The 24,373-nt window shown below is 48.2% G+C and overlaps 1 protein-coding gene across 5 annotated transcripts in view; it reads right to left on the bottom strand.

Moving 5' to 3' along the window:
- The window catches only part of LOC144115808 (phosphatidylcholine:ceramide cholinephosphotransferase 2-like), a 290,170-nt gene that overhangs the window by 87,582 nt on the left and 178,215 nt on the right, over positions 1-24,373 (bottom strand). For all 5 annotated transcript variants that reach the window (XM_077650298.1, XM_077650301.1, XM_077650299.1 and 2 more), the window contains one exon: positions 20,857-20,969. The gene's annotated coding sequence lies outside the window, so the exon portion shown is untranslated. The remainder of the gene's footprint in view (positions 1-20,856; positions 20,970-24,373) is intronic.

The following is a 24,373-nucleotide window of genomic DNA, read 5'->3' as shown; positions in this document are numbered from 1 at the left end:
TAAAGCTCCGCCCAATTATCTACGGGTTTAAAACCCGCTGCAAACAACGAGTTGGGAGAGCGCCGTCTTAGTCTCGGCCGCTTTTAAACAGCCTTTTCGTTAAACTGCATTATTCTCACTGCCTTGTGATTCGGTCTCATCTTTAATAAACAAGTTTTGTCTTGAGAAGTTGGAATTGCTGCCCCAACCGGCAACGTGTCGCCAGACGAGCGGACGAAGACCTGAAGGCTCTTCGCACTGCTAACCGCCGTGTATATTCGATCACCGACCAGCGTGCCATCATCACTCACCGCTCGCGACGAGCAACCGACCAGCCCAATCCAGCCTTCCCATAAGAGAAGGCCAGGAAAGTTTAACTGCCCCCCACCGCCCACTTTTTAGAAAAAAAAGCGCAGAACACCTAAAGTGATGTTGCAAATAAGATGTACAGGTGCTCTCGACGACTTTCGATGCGGCTCGCATGCATGCCAGAAACACCTGCTCTTGGCGACGCACCCAAAAGAAAAACAGAATACTCATAGAGCACGAAACACGTGCATGAACACGCATTCACACACCTGCCTTCACCTACCTCCCCTTCCGAAACCACTCACACACACAACTCTCTAATGAGTGGAAGCATGAACAGCATTTTGGAATATGACATTTTTGAGATTTACTCTAAATTTGTTGAGAGTTCAGCGCTGTTTTCTTTGTGAAGGTAGAACTGATGGCGAAGTGTCATTTTGTGTATAATGTCACATCTAGCAAATGGCTTCACCATGTGCCAGATAGCTAGAAGCCATCACATGTAACTCTACAGGCAACTTTAGGCCGCTATAACATTGCTAAGCTCCTGCACAACTGTGCAAATTATTCCCGTTAAATCAGGATTTCGGCTAAAATCGCTATTTGGGTTAGAAGATTTATGTAAAATATGAGCTTTTTAAAATTGTTATCAGTTCCCGCAGCGAAGGCGCACAGATCGAAAATTTATGACCATGGATTAACGGCAAAGTAACGTGCGGTACTTTTTTTTTGGGTAACGGTAACGCGTTCCCTTTTTTTGTAGGAAAACGTAGCGCGGTAACGCGTTCTTTTTTTTTAGCGTAACGAGTAACGTATTGAGTACTTTTTTCGGTAACGCCTACAACACTGGCTAGTTGCGACTTCACTCCTTGTATTCACACAGCGCAACAACGAACACGGACGACAGGGAGACGTCACGTCTCCCTGTCGTCCGTGTTGGTTGTGGCGCTCTGTGAATGCATGATAAACTTTCCTGAGACCTGCACGCATCGCTCAATCTTGGAGGCCATATATGGCCATAAATGACTCTGCAACACGAATGGGCCACATCGTGGTCCTGAACCATCTTTCCCGCGCAGGCCAGTCGCGGGAGCATGCTGCCAGGCTTCGAAGTGGGGCCATCGAGCCTTATTCGAAACTTCGTAATATACCTATATTGCACACCTGTTGGAAAACTTGAATGCATATATTCGACTCGTTTTGAATAATTTTGAACACGCACTGTTCGATTCGTTCAGCAAATCGAACAGAAGGATATTCGAACCACTATGCGAAAGTTTCGAATATCAGCACATACAGCGTTTACGAAAGATCTGCCGCAGTGATGCGGCGTCCCGTGGATCAGTAAGCACACTGTACACGCGCCCTTGATGCATCGCATGTCTCGCGGTGCCACGGCGGTGGGTTAAGACGCGTCTTGTTTCGTAAATTGAAAGCTTGGTTGGTGTATCGTGGGCCAGAAGTTCATTCAACTATAGTTCACAAAATTCGATTCTAATTATTCTTGGCAAGATGGCTTCGCAGCTGGCCCAACTAACTCTGATGATTTATTGCTACTTATTTGACTTTTTTTCAGCAAAAATATTTTGTGAAACGTTTAATTATGGCTTAATAATCAATCAATCTTTGTTTAACGTGTGCTGGAACAACCATGCTGCCTTTCTACTGCAGCACGAATGATAAAAAAACACACACATTTACTTGACATAAAAAGATAACAGCCAACTGAACAACGAAATAACACAAAAAAGGATGTCAGTAAGAAAAGTGTTTTGCACTGAATGAAAGCCTTAAAGAGCGTGGCTGAAGGGCACACATCACATGGACAACATTAAAAAAAGAATGAAGCCAAAAACGACCAATGAGTAAAAAGGGCAATTCATATATACAGAAAAAAAACAATAAAAACGCGATACAAAAAGTCAGGCGCGAAAACAAGCTTAAAGTGAACATATCAATGCATACAGTGCATAGAAGTTACGTAAGAAATAAGAAACAAGTTAACAGGAAAAAACACGTACAAATGAAGTAAAATCCATTTGCTAAAAAGGCGAAGTGCCATGTAATAAAAAAAGACTGCTCAGAACGGAACGCTATGGATTCAAACCCGCCGGAGTTGGTATATATATATATATATATATGTATGTATGTATGTGTGTGTGTGTGTGTGTGTGTGATTGGCACTAGAAATTAAAAAAAATATAAAAAATTCCCTTATGCACCTGGGTTTTCGGTGACTGTTGGTTTCCTTAATATATATATATCCGGTGCTCTTACCAACTGAGCTACGGCGACGGCTGTCCAGTCTGCTGCTTTCGTGGGTATTTATGTTTTTTTTTGCGTGTAAGCGAAGCTTGAGAGTGTTCACCAGCGCCACCCTCGTCCATAGCGGTGGACGTAGCACGTCCTGTAATACCGCAAGTGTGACGTAGAACGTCATCTAATGGCGAGAGCAGAAACTGTGCGAGAGCCCTCTTATGCTACCTATGGCATCAAGACTGCCAGAACTGAGACCCCCGTTAAGCTATTAGCAGACAAGGCAAATGAAATTAGGGGCTCGTTAGGCAAATATATATAGGAAGCCAACAGTCACCGAAACCAAAGTGAAAGGGGAATGTTTATAATTTTTTTGTGATGCCAATTAATTGGTTTAAAGAAAATTACTTATAAAGCAGCAGAAAAAACAACCATGCCGCCGGTGGGATCCGAACCCACGACCTCCGAATATATATATATATATATATATATATATATATATATATATATATATATATATATATATATATATATATATATATATATGGTGACAGGACGTGAATTTCTTCGTATTGATTTAACATCTCTGAAGATGAGTAGTTCTTGCTACGAGAAGTGATAACATGTTCGATAGAGCGGAACACATCATGGTAGGAGGGAGGAGGGAGATCGGGAGGAATGTGGAAAGCTGCCAATAAAAGTAGTTCATGTTGAGTTAAAGTAAGTTCAAGCCAGACAGACTCTTCGGCGGTTTCAATAAGGTCAGAACGCCGAACACACTGTGCGGAACTGTCAACAGCAAGTAGTACTCCAGTTCCTTTTCGTTTAGGTCCTGTTTCAAGGCGGTCAGGAAAGAAGCCATGGGAATAGCTTTCGCTAGCCAGCCAGCCGGGTTAGGGTAATTACAGCAGCGAGATAGCAAGAAGACGGGACATATTAGAAAGAAAAAAATGAATAATTACGGTGTGCGCAAGAACTACATCCGAGCTGTGGTGCCAGCTGTAGTGGAGGACAGCGGATTCATTTCGTACGTCCAGTTGTCTAATGCGCCCCGAAATCACCGAAGGGGCACATTTGCAATTTTGATCTCATCAAAACGCGGCCGCCTCGGGTGGGAATCGAACCCACAGTCTCATGCTCAGCTCCACTAGAGTAAGTTTGAAGCGCGTAGTTTCAATGTCGGCGCTCTCGGTCGCACGCCATTTTAATTCAGCTGGCGCTGCTTTCTTTTTTTTCCTCATCTCTCGGAGAAGCTTTTGCGACCACTTTACAGCCCTCCAGTAAACACTTTTGTTTTCCCCCATTCTTGTCACGACCCTAAAATGGCAGCCAAGTGTCCAGGGCGGCGTTCGAAACACGTCCCCGGAAAAGTAGACAGCAGCTGCCGCGGCCGGAAGCAATCCTTTCTTTCCGTTTTTATTGTTTTATCAAAACCACTACCACCCATACCATTACCACCACCGGAAAGCCCTGCCACCGTGCATACACGAAACTTCCCCAACTTTTACTGACACGATGTTTTTTTCTTTTTTTCCAATGCAGGTTGCTCGTCTAAATCACCCCGGCTCCGGAAGGCACCGGCAAAGAGTCAGGACCAACGTACGGGAACAGAAAGCGAAGTTCCATTCTCATTGCTCGGCCGAATGGCCCGGACCAAAGCATCATCTGTTTGCCGAACGCCCATCAGGCTGCCGTGTTCGAGAGCAGGACATAGGTTCCCACAACGGTTGCAGAGCCATTTGCCGCATCCTTCAGCCGCGGTGCACCACGATCAACCTTTTGTCGCGCTGAACGGAATCAGCGCCACTCATTGCCCACACGGCCTGGAGTAATGAAAACGACCTCTTTTCCTCGCCCTGTCCTCGGCGAACTCCCTTGCTCATCGTCACCGCCTCCCTATTTTCCTGCTAAGCTGGGAAACTGGGTGGCCGCAAGTTCGCAAAGAGCTGCTCTGCGTAATTTATTCCGTGCAAGAGGAAGACAAATCCCATTCCATTCGATCAGAGAGAGGGCAAAAACTAAGACGTCCCTGGTCGTCCGTCTTAACAAGCCGCGCCCGCAATTGCGCGCAGTGCCTCTCAAGAAGCCCAACCACGCAAGACACACGGCCCTGAGCAGACGGAGGTCCGCGAAGAGGAACACGCCACACTACGCACTTGACGCACATTTTCTGCGTGAAAGTGCTCGCAGGCAATGACCGAAATGTGCCGAGTTTCGTGGACCATTCTGTGCTCCGAACACTGCGCCTGCACACAAGTTTTAGTGACGCTGCACCTGCACCCGAGGTTTTCGCGCACAGCCTATCCGCACAATGCCCCGTGCACACTGGCGAGCTCAGCGCGATTAAAGTGCGCGAACTGTTCGCCAAAGAGGCCGGATGATGTTTGGCGGTCGGGAATTGCAGTCGATCGCTGTCTTCCCCCAAAAATCGCTGCACTGCACAGCCTACGGCGTGCACCTGATCCGAGAACAGTGCAGTTTTGTTTCGGGGCGTACAAAAGAACTCGACACACACGTGCACTGCGAAAAACAGAAGAACAAAACTCAGTTACGTGCTAGTGTAGCGCGGGCCTGGTCCTTCCGAAAACTGCGTGCTGTCGTGGACCAATAAAGCGTGAATGGGAACCCGCAAATAATAATGTAAAGATAAGAACTTGGCTGGTGCTGCTAGCTTCCAGTTGCGTGCAGCAGTTGCGCGGTTCTACTCTGTATGAACAATAATAATAATAATTGGTTATGGGGGAAAGGAAATGGCGCAGTATCTGTGTCATATATCGTTGGACACCTGAACCGCGCCGGAAGGGAAGGGATAAAGGAGGGAGTGAAAGAAGAAAGCAAGAAAGAGGTGCCGTAGTGGAGGGCTCCGGAATAATTTCGACCACCTGGGGATCTTTAACGTGCACTGACATCGCACAGCACACGGGCGCCTTAGTGTTTCGCCTCCATCGAAACGCAGCCGCCGCGGTCGGGTTCACACCCGGGAACTCCGGATCAAGTTCGTTAAGTTACAACATTCCGTTTCTTGCAAATAAACGCTTGCAGAACCAGCCAGCCTCGATTCATTATGGAGGTCACTTTGCTCCGGCTTTCGGAACTAACAAAAGAATGAATACGTATGCAGAGTCCTAACATAACTATTCCACTGCCTCCCATTACCTAGGCTCAAACCTTGGGAGGTACAGCGGCAACGCCACTGAATGACATGTCTCCAGCTGTTGCGTAAGTAGTACCCGCAACGCCCGCCGCCACGGAGGTCGGGTGATGCACGGAACTCCTTCCAAGACGGTAAGGAAGCCCCTGAATGACCGACCCGCCTTCGACGGCCTTCTGCATTGTTCGGATAAGGGAGACGACAGGCGTCAAAATTAATTTGACCAGCGGCTGGTGCCCCATTTGTTCCCGCTCGGCCATTTCCGCACCCACAGCGTCGCGCTCCCTTCGAGGGAAGCCTTCTCCCCGCTGACATCAGCTGGCTCCGACCCCCGCCAGAAAGCCGCTTCATCACGACGCTCGCTGGTCTCGTCTCTTCGCCGCCGACCAGCCCGAAGCTGCGGCACGCGCCACACTCGGCCCGGCGGACGCATGTGCCGCAGACTCCCCCACTCGCATACATATATATATATATATATATATATATATATATATATATATATATATATATATATATATATATATATATATATATATATATATATATATATATATATATATATATATATTAAGGAAGCCAACAGTCACCGAAACCAAGGTGCATAGGGGAATGTTTCTATTTTTTTTAATATCCAGTGCCAATCAATTAGTTTTTAAAGAAAATTACTTTCAAGCAGCAGAAAAAACAACCATGCCGCCGGTGGGATCCGAACCCACGACCTCCGAATATCGCGTCCGGTGCTCTTACCAACTGAGCTACGGCGACGGCTGTCCAATCTGCTGCTTTCGTGGGTATTTATGTTTTTGCGTGTAAGCGAACCTTGAGAGTGTTCACCAGCGCCACCCTCGTCTATAGCGGTGGACGTAGCACGTCCTGTAATACCGCAAGTGTGACGTAGAACGTCATCTAACGGCGAGGGCGGAAACTGTGCGAGAACCCTCTTATGCTACTTATGGCATCAAGACTGCCAGAACAGAGACCCCCGTTAAGCTATTAGCAGACAAGACAAATGAAGTGAGGGGCTCGTTTGACAAACATATTAAGGAAGCCAACAGTCACCGAAACCAAGGTGCATAGGGGAATGTTTCTATTTTTTTTAATATCCAGTGCCAATCAATTAGTTTTTAAAGAAAATTACTTTCAAGCAGCAGAAAAAACAACCATGCCGCCGGTGGGATCCGAACCCACGACCTCCGAATATCGCGTCCGGTGCTCTTACCAACTGAGCTACGGCGACGGCTGTCCAATCGTGGGTTCGGATCCCAGGTCGTAGGTTCGGATCCCACCGGCGGCATGGTTGTTTTTTCTGCTGCTTGAAAGTAATTTTCTTTAAAAACTAATTGATTGGCACTGGATATTAAAAAAATAGAAACATTCCCCTAAGCACCTTGGTTTCGGTGACTGTTGGCTTCCTTAATATGTTTGTCAAACGAGCCCCTCACTTCATTTGTCTTGTCTGCTAATATATATATATATATATATATATATATATATATATATATATATATATATATATATATATATATATATATATATATATATATATATATATATATGAAAGAAAATGAACGTGGTGAAAAACACTGTACTTTCCTTGATGTTTCAGCCGAAGTCTGGTGCCCTGCCGAAACGTCAAGAAAAGCACACAGTTTTTTCATCACGCCTCGTTTTCTTTCCAGTGTATTGCCTTAACCTAGTTCAAAAAAACAGTGCAGGATTTAACTAGCCCTATGAACTTTGTATTGCATGCCGCACACGCTGCAGTGAAGCATGTAGACCACATCTGCACTGTCGCAATTTAGAGTTTCTTTGATTGTGAAAGTAAAGTCAGAGAAGGTACCATTTGCAATTCCTGTTGTCAGCATGTGACAGCAAACCTTGCAGCGTGGTTTTCACCAGGGTTGACACCCGGGGTTTGGGTTAGCATTGGGCGATGTTCTGGATTTAACTAAAATGTCCTTGAGGTTCTTGCTGCGCCGGTATACCGCTTTTGGTGGCTGCTTAGAAATGCGGGACAGGTGACTGCTTTGCTCGATAATGCTAAAATGTTTTGAGAGGATATTGTTCACGCGTGGCATGTTTGATGAATGTGTGAGAACGAGGTTGGTTTGCCTTTCACCTTGCTGGAAGTTTTGGGGACTCAGTATTTTATTTCTGTCTAGACCGCGAGCTTTCCGAATAGCGTCTTCCACGATGGAAGCAGGATATTTTTTGAGTAAGAGATTTGTCTTTAGTAGTTCAGCATGTAATTGAGTACTAAACCCAGAATAGTTGCGAGAGTTTCCCCATCCAGGTGAACTGGAGGATCCCTCCGCAGGTATGCATCCACCGCCGCGCGTATACCGTCTGAGTGGGGGATGTTTGTATGTAAAGACGCCACGTCCATTGTGACCAATAAGCTCTCATCTGGAATTTCAATGTTAGACACCACTCTGAGGAAGTGATTAGTGTCTTGAACGTAGGCGGGGATAGTTGGCATAATGTCCTTGAGTAAAAAGTCGAGAACGCCAGAAATTTTTTCAGTGAGTGTGCCATTACTTGAGACAATGGGACGACCGGGACGGTTTAGTTTGTGAATTTTCGGGAGGAGGTAGAACCGCCCAGGGACTGGTTACCCTGATGAAGGACGGTCCACCGTCTGAAACCGTTGGTGAATAAACCTAGATAATCGAACCAGTTGTGACCTTTTCACTGGCCCGTTGAGCAACCCTGACTGCTTCCACTATAATATATATATATATATATATATATATATATATATATATATATATATATATATATATATATATATATATATATATATATATATATATATATATATATATATATATAGTAGCAGGGGGTGAAGGTCGGATGGATCCGGTACAACATAAACGCAATAGAGTGGGCGCACGGTGGAACAAGTAGCAATCTTTATTCTAACGTTTCGACCAAGGTCTGGCCTTCGTCAGAGTATATGGTACAGGCGAAAGACAACTAAACGTGCGACGTGTCTTTCGACTGTACCATATACTCTGACGAAGGCCAGACCCTGGTCGAAACGTTAGAATAAAGATTGTCTTTTTCCACCGTGCGTCCACTCTCTCTCTCTCTCTCTCTCTCTCTCTCTCTCTCTCTATATATATATATATATATATATATATATATATATATATATATATATAAAGAAGACTGCCACCATTAACCGTACAGGCGCTGCTGGAAGCGAAATTGCAATCACGCCACGCACCGTTGGATCGAAAAGGAAAGTGGGGAGGGGAGCCGAAAATGACGGAATGGACAGTGCATTAACGATGAGCGCCCGGAAAGCAGGAAATGGATGGATGGCCTGAGCGGCCGCCTCGTGCGGAGGAGCGGCTCGGAAGGCGTGAAAAATCACAGTTCCAAAGCGCCCATATCCGGAGCGCGAGGGGCGAATATTAATACCCGCGCCTCGTTTGCTAGTTATTGCTATAGCGATGGCCTTCGAAGCGAGCTCGCTGCTGGTTATTGTTCCTTTCGCCGCTCGCACAATTTGAGGGCCAGTGCTGTTTCGATAAGCCTGGCGGCAGGAACGAAGTGACATCGTAACTTCCAACAGCGCACTTGTAGTAAGCTTACGCCTGCGGGAAAAGGCCTCACCTAACTGCGGCTGTCAAAGCGCATTACTTTCTTCATCAACTGCAGCAGCTAGCGTTCGCAGCAGCCTCAGCGGGTAAACTTGTGGGAGCTATAGTGTGCTTCGTTAGCGCGATATTTTCCTCGCACAACATCAACACTTTACTACGTCCCCGTTCCAGGATACAAACATTTTGCCCTATTTAAGCCTTACGACGTGAAGCGTTGCGTAAACACCATCAATACGCAGGGCGCTGCCAACTTTTGCGAACATGTTCTTGCTACTGTATTTCTTGCCCATTAGGTCACATTCAAAAAGCGTCTCCTAGGAGATCTCCGTACTGAGCTGAGACGCCACTGCAATCTGTATTTCCCTCCCTTCACCATCAATCTTTTCCAAAGAAGAGAAAAGGGGGAAGGGTGCTGGGGCGGATGCAGGAGGCGGGAAGCAGCAGCCAAACGACGACGCAACATCGCTCAGCGTGCATCCCGTTCAGAAAAAGAGAGATCAGATTAAGAGCGCTGGGAAGATTAAAAAAAAGATAATAGGCTCTTTCACACAGCGCCGGAAGTGCGTGTTGGTACAAACAAGCACGAAAAAAATATATGCAATCTAGTGGCGACAAGGAAACGCACCGTAATTAGACATACCTTTGTGTTAGATACATAATACATAAAATGTTCATTAAAATAAAATTAAATTATTTTCCACTCGAGCTACGTGCTGTGTCTACGAGGCAAAGAACGCCTGTTAGCAGCCATTTCGTCCATGGCCCCGAAAGTAGGTGCCGTATTGAGACAATCGTGGAAGTTGGTCGGCTTCGTCCCGGTGTGTTTCACACGAGAAGGAAAAAAAAATGTTGGTAACATTGTCATTCTCACTATAATCTAATCGCGCGATGTCCTACAGCTAGGCTGCTTCCCGAAAGGGACTGTAGAAGAGGTCAGCGGGATGTCGAGAATATGAAAAGCACACTACAGAAAGCTTGAGGCAGGGGATGAAGTCACACAGCTGAAGGCCAAGGTTGACAGTTTGAATGGGCAAAGCCGCAATTAACCTAAACCGAAAGTTTTACGAAACTCAGCAAAGAGATAAGGAGAATTTATTGGAAAAGATAAACGTACTAGCCGCAAAGGCTGACTTCCACAACTCTGGCAGGACGACAATGTAGCAATTCGCCCACTTCCAGATAGAAAGAAAAGCGCCGGGCGCAATGTGTCGCAGTGCAAATTTCCATGAAGTGCGTACTTGCGCGACCAAGGCACAGGCGAACAAGGAACAGAAACGACATGTACACTGTCTGTTCCTCGTTCGTCTGAGTCTTGATCGCCAAAGTAACAATGGAGATGTTCAGTTGTGAACAGGGCACGGGATCAAAACGAGGCACAGCGCCGACTTGCAACTAAATTTACAGAACCAGCAACATCTATGAGAAACTCGAGTCCCCTATGCAGTGCTGTACAGAATCCCCTTTAGTGAAGCCGCATTGGTAACAACGGGATTGCAAGTGCAACGTGAAGTTTGACGGTGTTACTGCGATAAACAGGAATAGCGACAGAATCGTGCGCGATATCCTGCGAGGCACTAGCCATTGGTGATAGGGGTGTTTCTATGCTGCACGTAAAACAGAATGGCAAAAACACGTTCACTGGGGTTTCCTATAAATGCTGGTGTTCTGGCTGTTCTGATGTGAATAAATGTTTTTCAGCACTTCACTTCACTCCCACTTCCGATTTGAAAATGAGTTGACCCACGTTCGGAACCGACCTGGGGCACCCCGAGAACAGGTTTGGCCAACCCCCCAAGATTTGGGTGGCCCACGGTGCTTTGGCAAAATTTTTCGTGCTTAGCAATGCTGAACCGCCAGCCATATTTTTTGTATTTCTGCCGGACAAACGCTAATATGGCCAGCAAGATTAGCGTAATGAATTCTTACTGAGTGCATTAACAGGGTGTAGTCCTCCGTGTGCTACAAAAGAAATAGGCTACCAGGATTATTCATACACTGTACACCAAAAGCATCAAGCGCACGAACATTACTATCAGGGAACTTCGCAACTACTTCAGTACCTAGAGAAAAAAAAGAAACGTGACAATAAAACAGCATTAATAACAACCCAGTTAGCTGTTGTCAAATTGCAGTGCTCCCTGTGTGTGCCTCCGGTGGTAAGTCCTTGTTGAAATTGTTTGCTTTCTTGTAAATGAAGTTTTTCTGTAGCCTTAATTATCTCTGTTAATATAACTAATTGTATGTTCATGGTTACTGCAAGCTCTGTAAGATGGTGTCTTGTAATTTGAATGTCTGTACTTTTCACTTGTGTACTTTGTAAGACGGTGTCTTGAAATTTGGGCGCGTTCCTTTTCATTTTCTTGCATGCACCATGTGTACTTCGACTGTTTTGTTGTGACCTGCTACGTGAAGGCTTTCTCAGGGGAAAAGGTTCCTTTTTCGGCACAGTTATAACAGTTTAGCGGATGTCAGAAAACAAGTACATCACGTTAACTACCAGGGTAGTTAACTAAATTCTAATAGGTAACTTTTTAACTACTACAGATAGGTACCTGGTCGCAATTAAAGTTTTATAGCTGACCATTACTAATAGCCATATCTGTTTTCAGAATTTTGAAAACGCGATTACCCTTGGCGCAGTGGCTCAACAAATTTTGGCCATTTCTCGCGCAGTTAAAAAATCACGCACCGGCTGTTCGCCAAATTCTGAGACATAGCGCTGCGGGTGAATGCGTTTCTAAATTCTAAAAAAGTGATACGAGTTTTACTAATGGTCAGCTACATATATCTGTGACAAGGTGCATATCTGTAATAATTAAAAAGCTTACTAGAATTTGCTTAACTGGCTTACTGGTTAACATGATTCAACTCTTTTCTGACGTCCGCCAGCAATGACATTAGTATGGCGTGTACAGGCCACATTTTTATCTTCAAAAGCCTATTTTTAAAAATTTGTGGCGGGCTTGCCTCAAACACTTGGTATAATATGTACTCACATGACCTCGACCTATTTCAGCACTCACTGTATTCTTCCCGGAATGAAGTTCAACACGCGCGAATGACTTCACTGCCTACATTCATTGCCCAGCCTCTGTACCTACTGATGAGATACGCAGATTTTGTTTCTTGTAATATAGTTTTCATGCTCCATTGTTCCTTGTAATTTTTTTTGTTCGCTGCTGCTGTGACCTTGCTTTTGTCTGTGCTTGCATACACTGTCATACTTTCTTTGTTGCTCCTCTGTTGGTGTTTTTTTACTACATAGTTCTTACTCCTTTGCACTTGTTGACGATTATGATAATTATTATTCAGTGCATGCAAATGGTACGGCGCCAGTTCGCAATAGCGATATTCACGATGAAGGTTTGATTTATGGTTTTGTTTCAAGGGGTTTAACGTTCAGAAGCGACTCAGGCTATGAGGGATGCCGTAGTGGAGGGCTCCGGATAATTTCGACCACCTGGGGTTCTTCAACGTGCACTGACATCGCACAGCACACTGTCTCTAGCATTTCGCCTCCATCGAAATTCGACCACAGCGGCTGGGATCGAACCCACCACGTATTTCGTGTTAGCAGCCGCGCATCATAACATCATAACCATCAGGGACCTCAGAACGTTCTTTTGAGTAGGGGAAGGGGAGGGGACTTTGAGTTTGTTTTCTTTACTTTTATTTGATACGGTACTTAAAAATGAAATTTTGTATATAGTGTTTACATTTTTCCTATTTTGCAATGCCGAAAGGTGCGCTTTTTAATGCATATAAAACATGAAACTGAAATGGGCAGCTTTATAAAGCTGCACAAACGAGGAGTGATCGGCTACAATAAAAAAAAGTTTACGCGCAGTCTGTTTAGTTCTGCTAACCCCGCTCGTGAACAGTGCTCAGACAATCAACGACTTCTGTTGGGACATGATTGGCTTAGGTTACTGAAAAGAACTGCTTTACAACTGGCTACGGAGCCAACTAGCGCAGCCGCACTGTTCTTACGTTATTAGACGTTTTTAGCGTACTGGAGACGTACACCGGTTTTACGTACGGGAGCTGCGCACGCGCAGTGGCTCCCCCTCACCCCAACAATGTCACTGCGCATGCGCGCAGGAGGGGTCCGGTAAACCGGTATACGCCTCCGCTCGTACGTCTCCGGTACGCTAAAAACGTCTAAAAACGTCATAGAATTGAAGCGTTTGTCAGAAATCTGATATGAGTGCAAGCAGTTGGAGACTGTGTGTGTGTGTGTGTGGGCGGTGGGGGGGGGGGGGGGGGGGGGCTGCCTGTTAAGAAATGTTAAAGGGCGACCCCCCCGACTCCCTCGTCGTTCCTATAACCACCGAGCCACCACAGAGGCCTTGCGGTGAAGGTCCAAAACGTAGGCTCGCCGTACAGACCTGACACAAAGAAAGCAGGCCACAAAAGGTGGGCACGAATGCGATCTTTCGTCAGCGCTAAGACTGCTGACTTCAAATTCGGCCTCGACGAGACCTACACAAGGGCGACTTCAACCCAGCCGCCCCTATGCAGACTTCACGGAAACCAACCGCTCCTGACCTACGCAGTGGACGGACAGCCTGTAACGGCATCCTTGCACGCGTCGCGCAGCGCAGTTGCCCCACGTGTTCGCACAGCTGTCCGTAGGCGCACATATAGTCCAAGGCCCCCTTTTTTTTTTTGCTGCCGGCGCGCAAGATTCGTGCGAAGCGCACAAAGTGCTGCATTACAGCTGGCCGGCTTCTGTTTACGCCATCCTGCCAGTATGCTGGCCGCTACTCGCTTCCAGAGCGCACCGATGCTCGTTTCTTTCGGGCAACTGGGCGCCTTCAGCCGCTGCCACGTCCAAGCCGCGCGCTTCTGCCGCGTTGCCTCGGGGCAGAGACTGCACCGCGAGTTCGTGCTCAATTCCCGGGGACGCGTCTTTCTCCACGGGTAGAGTCAAACTACGCGGCTTTCCGCATTCCAGACGGTGAAGACTGCTGCATTATTGAGCTGCCTGGTTTTCATTCAGCTGTTTTTATTGTGCGCAACAGAATGAATGGCGCACTTGCGCAGCGCCGGAAACGAGGTATTCACAGCTACGAGCTTTTTTGTTATTTTAGGCTAACGCACCCTACTTTGTCCACTGAACGAACCAATCAGCCGCAAAACAACCAACAGCCTTCAACCTATTATGCATAGTTTCAGTGGTACAACCGTTCCTTGGCCTTTTTTTTTTTCCCAAACCGCCTGGAATCTTCTCAGCTGACATCCACGGACGCTGCGGCAACGAAAACCTGAGACCCATATCTCTCACCTCCTGCGTTGGAAAGCTCATGGAGAAGGTGATACACACGAGGCTTTATAACTACATGGAGTCCAAAGGGCTCTGGCCGCACGAAATGGTCGGCTTCAGGAAACACCTCAGCACGCAAGACGTAATGCTGCGACTGAGGCATGACATCGTCGATAAGTGGCACTCAGGTGACACGAAGGCTATTCTGGGGCTTGACCTCCGGAAAGCCTTCGACAACGTTTACCACGCGGCCATTCTTGAAAACCTCGGAGACATGGACGTTGGAGCTAAAACATTCGCCTACGTCAGCAGCTTCCTCTCGGAGAGAAGGGTCACCCTGACATTCTTGGAAGCAGAATCATCGAGTATAAATATAGCTGGGAAGGGCACACCTCAAGGATCCGTCTTGTCCCCCCTGCTCTTCAATATTGCGATGATCAAACTCCCGCAAAGACTTGGCACCACCCCAAACATCAATTTCAGCCTCTACGCCGACGACATTAATATCTGGACCAACCGAGGATCAGACGGAGAAATTCAAGAGAATCTCCAACTAGCGGCGGCCGCTGTGGTCGATTACGCGGCGAAAATCGGCCTCAGTTGCTCTCCTCAAAAATCTGAGCTATTGATTTACACCAAGAGCAGACAGAAACCCGACATCGAAGTTACAGTGGAGGCCTAAGGATCCCAGCAGTCAGCCAGATCAGGGTCCTCGGACTCATCATCCAGGCCGACGGGAGGAACACGACCATGATAAACAAACTGCAAGGATCCGTAGCGCAAGTAACAGGGCTCATCGGAAGAATCTCTCTCAAAAACAGAGGTCTGAAGGAAGGGAACTTAGCCAGAATAATGCAGGCTTTCATCACTAGCAGAATCTGCTATGTCATCCCCTACCTGCACCTAAATGCGAAAAAAAAGAAAAGACCGAAGCATCCGTAATAAGAAGGAGTATCAAGAACGCACTCAGTCTCCCTCAATCAACCTCGACTACAAGATTACTGGCCATTGGAATGCACAACACAGTAGACGAGTTGGCGGAAGCCACACGAACCACACAGATAGAGCGGCTCAGTCTGCCTGACACCGGGCGACAAATACTGAGATGGGTGGGGCTTCAACACGACAGGGGCACCACCCCGAAAGTTAGTCTCGACAACGGGTACAGAGACAACCTCTACATCCCGCCGATGCCAAAAAACATGAGCCCAATTCACCACAAGGAAAGAAGGGAAAGCAGAGCCAAGGCCATAGCTCGAGAAATGGACTCGAAACCACCGGAAACAGTGGCATACACGGACGCAGCCACCGGAAAATCTGGGGCCCCGGTCACCGCGGTGGTAGATGCGGCAGGCATCCCGTTAATTACAGCATCGATCAAAACAAGAAATGCTGACATCGCAGAGGAAGTGGCTATTGCACTCGCGTGTGTCGGGACGCAAGCCAACACCATAATTAGTGACAGCAAGACGGCGAGCGCAGAGCGGCTCGACGACCCAGTACACGAGGAGCGGCTGACCACCTTCAGAGACATTTGCGACTACTATAAACTGGGTAGAAGATCCTACGTCACACCGCACACAAAACTGGACCACGAACAAGCCAGGTGTCTGAGAAGACTCCAGGCGGGCAACTATCCGAACCCACACTGGCTATACCTCCTTAACATAGACGCAAGAGAACACGACAGATGTAAACAATGCGACCAGAGAGGGACACTAAACCACATAATCTGGCAATGCCCCTACTCACCTGGGGCTGCCGTAAACATTCCTAATGAGGAAGCTTGGGAGTCTCTCCTTCGAAGCTCAAAACTCGAAGACCAACTCGAAGCCATCCGCCTGGCGACCGAGGCCTCGAAGAACCGAGAGGTTCACCACACAGGCCTCTAGTCGCGGAGCCCCCTACTCCCTCCCGGGTCTGCGTACCTGAGCTGGGAAGGTAGGCGTGTCTCCTATATCGGTGGGAAATAAAAGTTTTTCTGACTGACTGAACAAAAAAAAAACGCTAAAGCAGAGAATACCGCTCTGCTCTGCCCACTCAACCGCATGAAACGGTCTTCGCCCTCGCACAGGACAGTATCCATTCGATTTCCTTAGGACCACTTAAGCGAAAGAATCAAGTCGGCGCTGGGTGCGAGCGATTACCTGAAAACGCGGCGCGACATCGTTCATTTACAGCACAACGCACGCGAAAACAATACGTGCTGGGAGCGCAAGGACCTCCTAGTTGTCTTCCACTTGTTCTGGCCTTGCGCTCCGACCTCTGAGAAATACCGGAAGCTTACGCAAGCAAGACAAACCGCGGGGCTACCCCCGGTTACGCTGCAAAACCTGTTCCCGAAAGGCGGTGCCTCCAAAATATGCAACGCTGGCCCACCTCCTTACCTCGCAAGGTGGGCCCTGGCGGCTATAGAGGCCACGTGACTGGACCGCGCGTCGGCTCTTCAGCGCCTTTCCTTCTTTCTGCGCCGGCTCTCCTTCCCCCCTTGTTTTTCCGCCGGCCGCGGTTCCGAGATGCAGCGATTCCCGCTGCGAAGGTGAAATGACGTTCTAACGAAAGCACAACACGGAGGACCGCATCCGTTTCTGCCCTCGGACACCGTGCGATACACCTGAAAGCGTTGGCAACGAAGGCGGCGGCACCGGCGACTCCGGACTAGCGTCTAAATGTGTGCACTACGACGAAAGCCGGATACCGCCCACGCGCGACGGACACGAAACGAGGCACACTGCGAATCAGTCGGCGCTGTCCTCCTATCAAAGAACAGGGGCATGCAGAGCCACCTCTGGGAGCATGCACTCTTAACGAGGTTCCAAGCGTCCGCAGAGACCCAACAATTCCCCGTGGTAAACAGAAAGACTGCTGTTCTGCCTGTACAGGAGCCTGGAGTGTCTTCCCACGCCGTCAGTCAGTCTTCACAACTCTGCACCGAACTGCGCCGACGGAAAGGGGTGCTCGCAGGCAATGACGTCCGGGACAGCGCGCCGTTTCAGGGGCCAGATAAACGCGAATGTCGTGCACGAGCGTGCTCAGAGAGGGAAGTTGCGAACTCCTGCCAAAGAGGGCGTCTGGACAATGCGCGCGTGTTCTTTCAGCTGAAACGGCAGAGGTAAAAAAAGTGGGTTCTTTTTTTCTTCGCTGGCCGAGAACGACGAAGACGGGTAGTGGCACATTATGGTTAGGTTATAGTGTAGCGCCCCGAAAAGAGCAGCCAGGTGACCGACCGAAGGCAGAAGGGAGCCGGAATTTCCTGCAGGGCGTATCACTGCACTGACGCATGAACGTCGTACAGGAAAATGCGAATACCGACTTGACGCTGTTCTTCTGGCTATACTATATTACTGCTCTCTTTCTTCAGCGCACAAGCATTCCCTCTGAACCAACCAGTACGCATTCAACAGGAGTAACTAACAACCATCTGGTCGCCAACGTATTTGACCACTCAACGGGACCATTTCGCCGGGAACGCATGCGCGCCACAACCCGTCAAGAAACAACTGCAAACCACCAAAGACACGAACAGCTGCATGCGTGGGGCTGAATTTATCCTCACAGCCACCGCACGCGATGTTCAAAGGTGGACATAGCTATGGAGCGAACGCAACTTTTGCCACGTGCGCTAAAAGACAAATGCAATCCCAGAACCCGACCCTGTTGTAAATGTCGCCACGTTGAGCCTGCACCTGTGGACATAGGAGCATGCATATTTTCAAAAGAGGCTGTTGATGATGATTATGATAATAATAATAATAATAATAATAATAATAATAATAATAATAATAATAATAATAATAATAATAATAATAATAATTGGTTTTTTGGGAAAGGAAATGGCGCAGTATCTGTCTCATATATCGTTGGACACCTGAACCGCGCCGTAAAGGAAGGGATAAAGGAGGGAGTGAAAGAAGAAAGGAAGAAAGGGGTGCCGTAGTGGGGGGCTCCGGAATAATTTCGACCACCTGGGGATCTTTAACGTGCACTGACATCGCACAGCACACGGGCGCCTTAGCGTTTTTCCTCCATAAAAACACAGCCGCCGCGCCCTTCACGTCTGGCGCTCTGCTTCACATACATGGGGCCCATGTATATACTCTTCGGTTCAGCCTGGACAAGCAAAGCGAGTTCAGAGCTTTTGTCAGCGAGTTCTGTTTGCGAGTATTTTTATTACTTGATCAATCGTCCTGTCTGAACTGGATTAAACCTTCGGAAAAAAAAAAGCGATGTTCCGAAGCGTCATCGCATTGCATCGAATCCCTCTCTGTACGCGCGTTTCCTTTTTCTTTTCTTGTTGCCCCAAGATTATCACGGCGCTGCTGGACACAAACTAGCGTCCGCGTGTTTGTGCTTAATATCTCAATCGAGCTGTTCTGTAAAAATCACGATTCGTAATTTCCCACATCGGGGAATGAAATACGTAATTTAGTTCTCAGTTAAGAATTAGGAAGGCGACTTCTATATTATACTTTTATTTTCTTATCAGAGCCCTGGAAACTGCTAAATGGTATAATATCATCCATGAAGGATAAGCCAGTACGGTTGCAACACGGAAAAAAGGCAACCTAATGTCGCTACGGTACAGAATCCGTCACAGAGAGTAAGCTATAGGTGCTGGAAGTCAAAACACTAGGAACACAGTGAGAATATATACTCGCAATGCACATAATTAAACAGCTGCTATCAGGGGTTCCTGGAATGCTAATGACGCATAAGGCTGAACATTCGCCACACAGCGTTTTGTTTTGTTAGTACTTGTTGGCGTGTTAAAGCAGCAGGGGGTTCAGCGCTGACATGGCCAGTGTGTAAGCTCTGAAATCTTGCCACAATAACAGCGCACGGGACTGGGGAAAAAAACATAAAAAGCAACAAGAAAATGCGCTTAAGGGTTATTCCACGATTCTGTAATGGAAACTCTGACTCGGTCGGGGTTTCTAGCTGGACTGTAGCCCTTCAACGCAACATATTCGTCGTGTTATTTCCGCGCAAGCTCCACAGCGACAAACAGCGCGTTCGCCGCAACGCAGCGGTTGAGACAAAACCAACAGCAACTACTGGTCAGGAACGAAAGCTTCGTCTTTCAGTTCATTTTTCATAATCAACGAATACGGCCACGTCCCAGGGGATGAAGCTGCATCACAGCCGGCGTTAACGGCAGCGCACGCACTTGTGCCACCCCCCTTCTGCCTTCCCCCTCGGGTCGAGCCCCACGGGCGCACAGCCACTTCCAAAGTACCTTTCCCCATGCTGGTGGTGAGCGCAGCGTCCTGCAGCCTGTCACACAGTTACGGCCCCGAGCTGTCCTATCCAGACACTACGCTGTAAGCCGCTCATGAGGGCCTGATCCCTCCACTTACACGCGTCAAGCAAGGAACTGCTCATTACTCGCTTACTTATATTGTGCTCTGTGCTCGACGCCCTCACCATGCGCCTTAGTGGCGCACAGGCGCGCGCAGGAGAATGCCTAGCGATAGCAGTTTTGTGATTATATATACATATATTGCCAGGCATAGCGTACGCATGCTGTAGACTATCGACGATACAGTCGCGCACGAACACGCCACTGACTTCGTTTCTGTTTGAGCATGCTAATACATCGGGGCCTGTTCTGTTTACTTCTGCCCCGGACTGAACGTATATTGACTGAAGAGTGGCAAGTGCTGCGAAAAAATGGAAAGGCTAGGTAATAATAACGCCCTAACTGGCTAATGAGGCATCCACTAGTTTACTTCCATTTGAAGCCAACCGGTTTAACCCGCACTCTGTACGCTGCACACTTCACACATGCCTCAATAGTCGAGAATAACGTCCTATCTTCCTTTCTTTTTCTTTTATTTATTTCCGTAACGTACAGTCAGGGGCGAAAGTCTGTGGACCACGCGCTCTACAAACGAAGCCCATAGCTCTATTATTAGCCGCCGGCGGGAGACCAAACTCGTGGAGGTGAACGAACAGGATATTGGCTTTCAACCCCAACAAGTGTGTCCTCCAGCCGCCGGTCAACAATATAGCTATGGGCTTAGCGGAGCACGTTGTCCAGAGACTTGTCTCCAACTGTACAAGAAAGGTATTAAAGGTTTGCCGCTCTTACACAAACAAATCCAATCCAAGGCCTGCCCCCGTTACTTCGCAACGTATGGCGCGTCCACCACCACCAATCGACGGAAAAGCGTTCGTGAGCTACGCTTTTCCGTCAATTCGTAGCAGTCTCAGCTCTGCGCAGCCCGCCAAGAGCTGCCAAAACCTGTGCGCAAGAGTGGAGTAGACGCGCACAGCGCGGCACTTACCTCGGTTGGCCCGTCAGTTGCAGGACCTCACTCGCGCGCGCTGCTGCTGCTGCCTGGCTTCCTCTTGCCCCACGAGCACAACGCAGCGAACCCCACCGGGCTGACGTTCAGTGCTGCGAGATAGGGAGAGACGAAATGAATAACCGCTAGTCCACATGTCAGAACAGCGTCAAATATTCTAGGTGCACGAAGGGGTCGCTGACGTCGTTCGCGTGGTACGAGTACACAAGTATTCAATGTGCGCAGACAGTTCTTTCCCACTTCGCAACGCTGCAACGTGTGCCACCTTCAACACTCACGGCTTTGGTCAAAGATAACGCCGCAACGCGCAGTAGCAGTGAGGTGCAGCACTGTGAAGTCACGATAAAGGCTCCCACCCAGAGTGAGCGCCCCCTCTGGTTGTTATAGGCGGTCGCTACTATTAGGGATAGATCGCCGGCGCGCCACCGAGCTAGCGGGGCTATAGCGGCGTTCGCAGCCGCCCGCAACAGCAGCCACGTCGGAGCGGCATGATAAGCGAGATGCGTGCGGGCACGCGGGAAGTAGCAGGCTGCACCTTCGACCATGGTGCGTTCCGGCAATCCAAGCAGTCTTAGACTGCATGGTGCAGTGGCGCGAACGGCCGACAGCGTTCTGCAGCAGCTGCCGGATACTTGGGAATTTGGTGCGATTATGAGACGGTGTATCAGGACATCAGAAAATGGCGCAATACAAAAGAGGCCCGCAATAAGGCTGTCGCACAGTTGAAATGGGAGGCTGCAGGTGATACGACAACAAAGCAACAACGATTAACGCCAGGCAGGAGCTGAAATAGGGCGCAGAAGAGACAGGATCAGCAACAACATAGCAGCAAATGTATCTGAAACTTAACTTCAACCCCAATTGCCTAGAGCTGGAGGATGTGGTCGATAGTCCACCGCATATTGCTTTCCGAAACCCCACTACGGGACCCCGAAACACGTTTCGCTGCCGGTCGCCGCTACCTTGCACATGTTTGATTCCCTTTCCCATTCATTCTTCTGCCTTTCTAACATTGGTGGTTGCGGCGTCATGAATGACAGGAAAACAAAATCATCTGCTTGCTCAGGTATCCACAAGGGAGAGAGGCGGAAGAAAGGAGGAGAGGTTAACACAAACGAATCCAAAGAATGAACCGGAAATGAATCGCTACGAAACACTGTCCCTGGATTATACCCTAGGGATTGGAATTTTGGGTTTAAACCGGAAAAAAAAAACCCCGAAAAAAGGTCAGTATCCACGGCGTAGACACCACAGCTAGTTCGCTATTAAGTAGGAATTACCCAGCCAAAGGAGGAAATTAATCACGTATGCCAACCAGAGACGTGGTCAAATGGTGGTATCATTGGATACAGCAGCGAAGTTTTTTAGCCATTGCTCAACTGCCTTACTCGCCTGTGCATACCGCGTGGCTCCATGTGCTACCTCCTCGCCAAGCGTCGTGTGATAGCGTAGCGCCGTTCACTGGCATTACTCCGCTAGGCCAATTAATTCATTAGGTAGGCTCTTCCACTGCATGTGAGGAATGTCTCAAAAAGTGTCATGGTGTGGCTACCGTGACTGTTCAGCAGCAGTTCCATCGCTGCAGTCAACACGCAGACTAGGCGACTCCCGGTCGTCCAAGTCCCAGTGCAACATTTCAACGCTAATTTGACAACCCGCCTTTAAGAAGTCAAATTCCACTTCTGACGGTTGAATCATTCAACTTCGTTAATTCTGGTAATAGCCATCACATATCCTTGAACAAGCACAGAGCTAAACACCACCATCTAGGCACTAATTATTCGTAAATCGAATGCTTGAGCTGAAAAGAAGGCTAAGATAAACCTATAAGTGACTCTTGACCGCACTGAGGTGCCACATTATATCACCGAAAAAAGTCAGTAATTCATCTGCAGGAAAAAATAAAAAAAAAAGACCGCCAAATTTTCAGAAAATAAAAACCGAAAAGTCCAACCCCTAATCATACCGAAGGTTGTTAGCCGACTACTGAGCTGTGCACCAAAGAAAAGAGTGAACGAAGGAGAAGCCCCTTTGCTCTGCGAGCAACTTATTTCATTATTCTTTTCCTTCGGGCAGATTTTTTTTTTTCACCGAGTCGAAACGACAGGACGCTGTTTTGTTCCTCAAAACCACTCACGCATGAAATGACACTTTGTCACACAGAACGATCTGCACCTGCCAAACGTGAGAAAGTGGGGAGATCGTGTACCTCATTTTAGTGCAAAAAGTTTGCAGAAAGACAGCAATGACATGGGTAGACAAAAGAACGGAAGAAGGATAGCAGGAAAATGAAACCGACAATAAGTGCGCAAACGCCCCGAGTGGAATAAAACGAGCCGGTTGACTAGCGGGCGAGTTGAATAGTGAGCGAAACCAATCGCATCCTCAGTGGCGTAAGTCGGTGTAAGCGGCTGCGCCAACAAATTCACGAGCGAGGCTCTTGCGGCGGAAGCAAATGCGTCAGCGTACTCCGGCGAATTAGTAGGAGAAAGCGGGATATTATGTAACACTCATCGAGCCAGGTCACAGCTGCGATTCCCCAGAGAGGCAGAACAAGGCTGCAGAGTAGATGCTGCGACACGGGCGCCGTGCTGTCTATAGCGAACGCTCTTCGCGTCGCCCACATTTCATCTCACTGGAACCCGACAGCCGACGTTCTTTTTTTATATATTACCGAGACTAAAAAATCCCTACTTGTCCCCTATCATGCCTCGACGCCCCCACATTTGTCCTCACGATGTGAATTCCTCTGCAAACGTAATTTTTTTTTTCGAAGTTGTATAGGCGGTCCATGCATACTGGCGCCGTACAGGGACCATCAGAATAAACTACTGAATTACGAGTGGAATGCTCGGAGCCGCTAAACAGTGGATGCTGACGCGAGAACATCTGAAATCGCGAAACGTGCGGAGCAACGCCCCTGAGAGCACTTTGCGCCCTCACGGTGCGCTCTGGAGAACGTCGCACCGATAGCGGGGAAGCACGTCCAAATACTACGTGCAGTCGCGACGAGCGAGAAGAGACGCGCTAGCGCGACCGCACACGTCCGCGGCTGCCGGCAGGCCGAGCTCACTTGAGTGTTCGGCGGCGCTTCAAGTCTCGTCTCTCTGATGCGCGATATCACCTTTAAAGCAGAACTAAGCCAAAGCTGTCAGCGTGCGCACCTTTCGTTTTTCTTCCCCTGAAGCGCGCGCTTCGTACATGACTGCAACAGTAAACATATGTAAGAAGGCGTAGTAGAACTCAGAAGTGAAACCCCTGCTGGTGAGCGCGTACAGTGCGCGCAACGCAAAACAACAAAACGACAGTAAAACAAATGCAGCGACAGGTGGATTCGTACTGGCTCCTGCATTGGTGTCCGACATGAAGTCTCACAATGCCGTGATAACCGCAAATATCGCCGACCATTCTTTTTTCTATCGCCGCCGTCAGAACACGAAACCCTCCACACACACACACACACACAAAAACCCTCATTTCATCGCACAACCACCAG

This window comes from Amblyomma americanum, chromosome 1 (assembly GCF_052857255.1).
Source record: "Amblyomma americanum isolate KBUSLIRL-KWMA chromosome 1, ASM5285725v1, whole genome shotgun sequence".
NCBI lineage: Eukaryota > Metazoa > Arthropoda > Arachnida > Ixodida > Ixodidae > Amblyomma > Amblyomma americanum.
Note: the sequence above shows the minus strand (reverse complement) of the source record. Positions and strands in the feature narration are given on the sequence as shown.